Source organism: Chamaea fasciata, unplaced genomic scaffold (assembly GCF_029207755.1).
Source record: "Chamaea fasciata isolate MVZ Bird 193981 ecotype frontalis unplaced genomic scaffold, bChaFas1.0.hap1 SCAF_2, whole genome shotgun sequence".
Lineage (NCBI taxonomy): Eukaryota > Metazoa > Chordata > Aves > Passeriformes > Sylviidae > Chamaea > Chamaea fasciata.
The window spans coordinates 24,099,532-24,106,810 of record NW_027094087.1 but is presented as its reverse complement, the minus strand read 5'-3'; positions in this window follow the sequence as shown (position 1 = coordinate 24,106,810).

The window sequence follows — 7,279 nt, the reverse complement described above, 5'->3', positions numbered from 1 at the left end:
ACATACTTAAAAAGTATTTCAGAAACAGGAAAACACTAGTAGCATGATACATGGGGAGACAAGTGAAAACAGGCAGGAATTGAGAGTAACCTGAATTTTCCCTTTGAGATTAGCTTTCAGACAATAGGAAAGGAAATGTTCTCTGTCACTACTCTAACCTGATGGCAGCATGAAAGAAACCCAATTGCTCTCAATAAACCCTAGGACAAAAAATACTAGCAAATGTATCATAAGGTGGGATGCCCAGGAATGGCACTGGGTTGGAGAATGCTGTCCTCCTCATGAGGAGGCCATTTTAGGAGAAATGATGGGCAAAGCAGCTCTCTTTCCATAGCCCCACAAAACCCAGGGAAACTCCCCTAAGACAGCAGGTCTTGCTCCATACCTCCCCAGGAATCTGCTCTCCTCAGATGGCAAGTGGAACAGCTTGTGGATGAGACCAAGACTTTCCCTGACAGGGCCGTGCGCACGGGTGAGGTTCCTGCAAGCCCCCCTCACCATCTGGTCCATGAGCTCTGATGTGCTACAGCCATTTTTCAGTTTTAGTCTTGACAACTTCTCATGCCAGAGTGTGCAGCTGAGCAAGCCTGACCAGATGCTTATCAAGTGTAAATCGGTGCAAATGTCTATTTATATCAGCTGAGGCTCTGCACCACTCTTTATAATGAACCATGTGTCCATTGTGCAGTCATGGACTCAGAAATGAAGACTGAAGGGACTACTAGATCATCTGTTTTGACCTTCCAAGTATCACAAGCCATTAATTTTCACCCAGTTACTCCTGGATTGAACCCAATAATTTGTCGTTGACTAAAGCATTGTAGGTATTTAGCTAAGAAGAAACTCTTTGCATGAGGTCAGTTGTTGATCTCAAGACATTCAAACGTGACTAATCCTCTCCTTCATGTGGAAGTTTCTTGCTCTGGCTAATCACATTTGCTCTTTCATAAAAAGCATTTTAACCTGCCTGGCTCCATCAGGTGTTATCTTCTACTGAGGTCCGAGTGTGCTCATGTTCAAGTCGGAAGGTCTGATAATTTGTGATCATTTTTATGTTTGTTCAGAGTTATTCATCAAAAGTATTTTGAGGTGGGTTCAAAATAGTTTATTTTTGAGAGCCACACAAGAATATTTGATATTCTCCATGAAAATCACTGTATGCTAAAAGCATGAGTATATTGCTTGACTTAAAAGATCAACTAATCGATCAACCTGTCTGTCTCATCACTCGTATCCCCTTCACCTGAGTATTTGAACACATCCCTGTCATATTGGTAACAGCAGCAAAGTCCCTAATGGGTTTATACTGTGTCATACTTGTCTTTGGGAGAGTAGTTCCTCCATTCTCACATTTCCTTGAGTTTCTTTTCATGGTTGCTGCAGGACCTGTGATCTGAACCAGTGCAGCTGCTCCTATAACCAGAACTATGCTAAAGAAAGGACATGGAACAGTTTTGCTTACTATCAGTTTTCTCCTTTCAGCTACTAAGGGACTTGGGGTGTAAACACGAGCCTGTGTTTTGAGTTCCACTCTTCTAGTGGAAATGCTTTTTAAATGGAGACAGCGAAGAGACCTGTAATAGCATATTCGAAATGTACTTTCTGCAAATAGTATGCAACACTGACTTAAAATTGCCATGTCTACAAACATCCCTGCCAGTAAACTGATTTGTGAGATTGTTCATGGAAACACAGCAAAAAAAGGGGAGTGAACTCAGCAGAAAGGAATGAATTAAAAATTTGAAAGAAGATTTGTGGGTCGTTCCTCAGCACCTGCTAACAGATTTAAGGCAGCTTAGCAAAGAGCTGACTTGGGGGTATGGTTTCACAAGCCCAGGCAGTGCTATGCAAAGGTATCCTTGCTTGCATAGGAATCTTTCACAGGGTTTATAGGAATCTCCCTGGGTGAGTTAAGGGACCAGATACCACATAACACTTCTGACCACAATAGCTTTCTTGTTAGTTTGAGCAGTTCCAGAGATGCACCATCTGAGAGTGACCCAAGCATTGGAAAATAGAAACTAAAGTAACAAGTTTTATGTCTTTTCATCCTCTTCCCTGTAAAAGAAAGAGATGGAGTAGTTCATTCGCTGATTTTTTTGTTTCGACTTCTGTGCATGAGCTTATTGATGGAAGATTATGTTGGGGAACTGAGTTCTCTGTGGAGAGGGCAGGAACTATCACAAGGGTTCTCACTGTTCCTGGGAGTAATACAATGATCCAAAGCCCTGGGAAATCCTGTCTCCAGCACAGACTCTATCCTCGAAGTCAACCATCTGCTTGTTCCTGTACGGCAAAGTAACCATGGGGTTATTCAGAAAGGTGAATTTCTTCAGCAACTCAGACAAAACCCATGGCAGGCGTGGAGTACTGGGGCAGAGACCTTGAAGGTGACTCTGTCTTCACTGGTGGCCAGTACAAATGAGGGAGCAGTCGGGTGATGTTCTCTCAGTAATTGGTGTTGCTAGGGAGACCAGAGACTGTGTTTTCTCAGCTGGAGCTTTTCCAGGATGCCTGCGTTCTTCACTAGATATTAGCTGCAATAATCAGTCATGAATGCTTGGATCACTGTGCTGAGACCTGTGTCTGATAGGATAGGACACCATCTTCTGGCAGGTTGCAACTGGGAGTGTTTTAACAATATGGTTATCTGGGAATTACATAGCAGCAGGGTGTCCAGGAGGACTTCAAAGCTACATGTGGACTTAACAGTCAGGGCTGATGCCCCTCAGTGCCCCTTGTGGGCTTTGCTCATGCCCCACATGAGTGCTTTGAAGGGTTTAATTTCTTTTTGCAAGCATCAATTTGGTTGCCATGTTCCTGCTTTCTTCTGCCACAGCTCTTTCTTCAAAGGTTCTGTTAATGGAGGACAGTGTGCAGCACCTCATAACAAAATATACAATTTCCTGTCTATGGAGGCATTTCCCCAAGAATAGCTGTACTTGTCGTACAGCCCCAAACAGGTCTGCAACCTGTCTACTTCAGTTTGATTAATTAATCAGGGTTCTCTTCTTACCTGAATTTAAGCCTTCTTTCAAAGGAAATTAAAAAAAAAAAAAAAGAGAGAGAGAGAAAAGAAAACAAAAAAACCCCAGAAGATTTATCCTGCAAAAAATTAACTGCAAAACGAAATTCCATATAAAAACATGGATCTCGGATCTCAGACTGCAAGGGAAGATTAATAGAATTCAGGTAAACAAAAAATGATCACATAAAATATCTTTGCAGAATTATATGCTTCTCTAAAAAAACTTCCAAACCCATCAGTCACTAAAAGCATAGGAAATTCAAAGTGAGTGTGAAGATATGAGGATCTCTAATAACGGTAAATACAGAATTGCACGGTGAAGCAACCTTAAGTCTGACTCCAGCAACGATTTCAGAAAAATCAGACATTCCGAGACTAACCTTGTCCATCCATTACCCACAGTGTCATCAGATCAATGGCCACAAAACTAGAATGCTTTATTCTCCATCGCTCTGAGGTTGTGCTGACTCTGGCCCTTCTTTACAGCCATGCACTCTCTACAGAAAAACACATATTTCACAAATTCCTCACTAGACAAATAGCACATCGAAGCCATCACTCTGGACTTGTCATTCTGATTCCATTTACCCCAATTAAAAAAAAGACTGCAAAGCACAGGGCTGGCAGACATGAATCTCCTCAGCTCTGGTCCCTCCCTATGCTTGCCACGCAAAGAAAGTTTTCATTGGAAAACCAGAGCCTGACTCTTTGGGCAGTGCTGGGCAGGGTAGTGACCCTCATTGCCTACCCCTTCCCCAGTACAGGGAGCTGTATGGCAGCACAGATACTTACTCAGATCCCCCACCAGACCCTGTCTCAGGTCCAGCAGTCCCACAATGCTAAAAAGGTGCTGCTCTTCAGACTCTCTGCCCACCCAAGGAAACACTTACTGGTGCTGCGTTGTGCTCTGCACTGTTGCCTGAGTTTTGCAGTGGAAAGGATGTTTAAAAGGCACAGGTGCTGCTCTGAAACCTCTCTCTCTTACCAGAGCTCTATAAAGATCATGCAAGTGCTAGGGCAATAGCACTTTTACACATTTGCAGTTTTGGTCCTAACTTTTTGCTGTGCACCAATTATATTGATGTTTTTAATGGCCTGAAATAACTACAGCTGTTCTCTCTCCTTTACAGGCACCACAACACATGGGAGCAGAGGGGCTGAAGGCCAGAAGCTGGAAACTTGGGCTTTGAGGCACTCAGAGTAGGCACTGGGGACAGAGGAATCTGATGTCTCCTTCCAGGCAGCTGTGTCTCCTTCCAGCCAACTCTGCAGGTGTCAGTGAACAGCAAGAACAGAGAACCAAGACCAGCACTGGATTTGACACATAACACTGTGGCTGGATCCAAAAGACACAAGACATTATTTCTTGGAGATCTCAGGAAAACAGATCCAGAGTATCTGCTGACTTAAAGAAACCTTTGCCAAAGGAAGGCTGCCACACACTGCAAACACAAAAGTGTAAGACTGTGCTTTGCTGGGAGCAAGCTTTTATCCTAGAAAACCCGTTTCTAATATCATTCTTTTTATGACTGAATCTGATGATTCAGTGGTTGTTTTCTTCACAGTTCACAGAGAATGGCCATCAAAAAATAGCCACCTTTTCCTTCCCCTCTGATGAAAGTCTCCATAACCTTGGTGGGAATTTATAGTCTGTCATTGCGTTTTGAGATGCCATATGTGTGAGAGAATAAGAGGGAGGTAGACATCTTGTTTCCAAAAATTATGCCACACTTAGCACTATTATGGCATGGTGGACAATGTATATCATTTAAAGTAGCAAGAACAGGTCTGGGGCAAAGGAAGACCTTGTGGTAAGCACAAATGTCTCTTGTCCTTGGGGACAAAGTAAAAAAAAAAAATCTAAAACCCACCCTCCACTAATTAATGTAATATAATCCATTCAAACAGGAAGAAAGTTCTGAATTGTTTTTTAATTATTTCCCATGAATAAATCTTCTTTGACAGGAAAGAATCAGCAGTACCCAGTGAAGGGCAACTATTTCATTGCAAGAGTCTATTCAGCCTGAGGGTGACATCCTAGCTGGGAGATTTATGGAGAAACTACTATCACATTTGAAATTTTTGAGTCTCTTTACTTTGGTTGACCCTAATGATTTGGTGTCACCTTGTAGATTTTGCTAATACTATCTTTTCTTGCCCAGCAAATGAAGTCCATAAGAACCCGAAACACTTCTGCCTCTGCTTTTGCTATTCCTTTGGCTATTAACTGTTGCTAATATTGCTGTTATTAATATTTTTAATAGTAGTACTAGTGGTATTAAAATAGCAGCCCCTTAGAAGTTCCTGGACTAGAACATCACTGAAAAAAGCACAAAACAAAAATACAAATTTCTTGATCTGTAATGTTTAGGATTTATCTGCTGGCATCATTTGGGTGAACAACCCATTACAAAGTGTCTTAGCCTTCAGAGCCACTGAAGCTGGATTGCACCTCTGAGATCCATTGCCTTATTCCTGCAAATCGCATCACCATGTGGGGAGTGTTTGGCTGTGTGTGGTTGAGTGTGTGTGCGCTGGGGATGTGTCTCCTGCCCCCCGGTTCTGAAAGCAGGACCAGCGGTGATGGCAGCAGAGGCTGACGGCTCTGTGCCAGGCTGTGTTGGTGCCAGAAGAGTCTCCAGTCATTAGCCAAACTCAATTTTGTATTGTCCTATTAAGAAAAGGCTGAGAGCCATGTGGAGACATCTGAATAGCTAAATCTGGGCTGTGGTGGGAGGAATTAGGATAAGTGGAACACTGCTGCTCCAGACAATCAAGAAAGCTGTTTTGATTGTACCCAAGTCCTGAACCACAGAATACATGTTGTTCCCCATGCTCCTTGATACTGAAGCTCTGAACTCATTCAAAGCTGCTTTTGTGTGTCCATGGGATACATGTCCAAGTCACAGATCCCTGCTGCACGACAGGGCCAATGGAACACTGACCCTGTACTGTGCTGATGCCATCAGTTCTGGGTTACCTTGTTTGTTTTCTTTCTGCCCCGATCACAGTGCAGCAAACAGGTATGTGATTAGGTGACCAGATCCTCAGTGTAGAATGAAAATGAATGAAAAGAATAAAAATGAAACCCAAAAAAAGAAAAAAAAAATTGTGACATGAAGGTAAGTGTCTAGTGGAAAATCATAGTAATCAGTAAGGGTAAGAATAAAATTTAGTTCCTTTCATAATTTCCTGAAATGCTCTCAACCATCTATGTGTTGGCAATATTTTACCTTGATATTAACATCTCCAACTAGATGCAGCTTAAAGTAATATGTTTTTCCAAGAATCAGAATGCTGATATAAATGGTCAAGTTACTATGATTCTTTTTTAAAGTCTTGGCAAACAACTACAGGTCAATTATTATGATTACTTTTGCTATTGATCATGGTATTTTTTACTACACCAAAACAATTGTGGCTTTTCTGTCCAAAGAAAAGGTTTATGATTTTTATTTCTCAGCCTTTGTTTTAAAAAAAATATTTTTAATTTTGCTCCCATAGAGGTGCAAGTCCTCTAAAGAGACTCTGACCTATCAGTTTGGGGCTTACTTTTTGATGCTTTTGATAGACCCCTTAAAAGTAGTGCCTGTATTATCCACTGAAAGCTCCTGGAATACAACTCAAGAGGACTCCAGAAATAGTCACCCTTGCCCATGTGCAAACATGAATATTTTTGTGTTTTGTATTGTGCTGAGCAGGAAGGAAGCTGGTCCCAGTCTAGGGCTTTGAGGTGTTACATCACAGAGACAGTGATGCACAAACAAGTAAAATAAGACAAGGAGGGAAAAGAAGCAGATACAAGGGGGAGCACAAAGTAGCAGAAAAATTATTAATTTATGAAAAGATGAATAAGCAAGCAGTTCACCTCCTCTTTGAGGCCATTACAAAATGATATCATCATCAGTGGTTTAGTTTTCTAGGGAACTACAGGGAGGTCATTCTCCCTTCATGTTGACAATTAGACAGTGGCTTGTATTAAAAAAAAAAAAAAAAAAAAAAAAAACAACCCAGAATATAGAGAGAGCAAGGCACATAATTTAATTTCAACAGATGCATGTATAAGACTAAACCAAACCATCTGTCTAAATAATAAATAAACATAAGCAAGTCTGAAGCAAATAGACATGAGAAGGGGTCACTGCTTGTATGAATAGGGTGTGTATCCTAGGGCACCAGCTAGGGAATGACACAATTCTTGGCAGACTCATATTGCTGAGGCTGTGATGCCTATGCAGGTAGCACTGGACA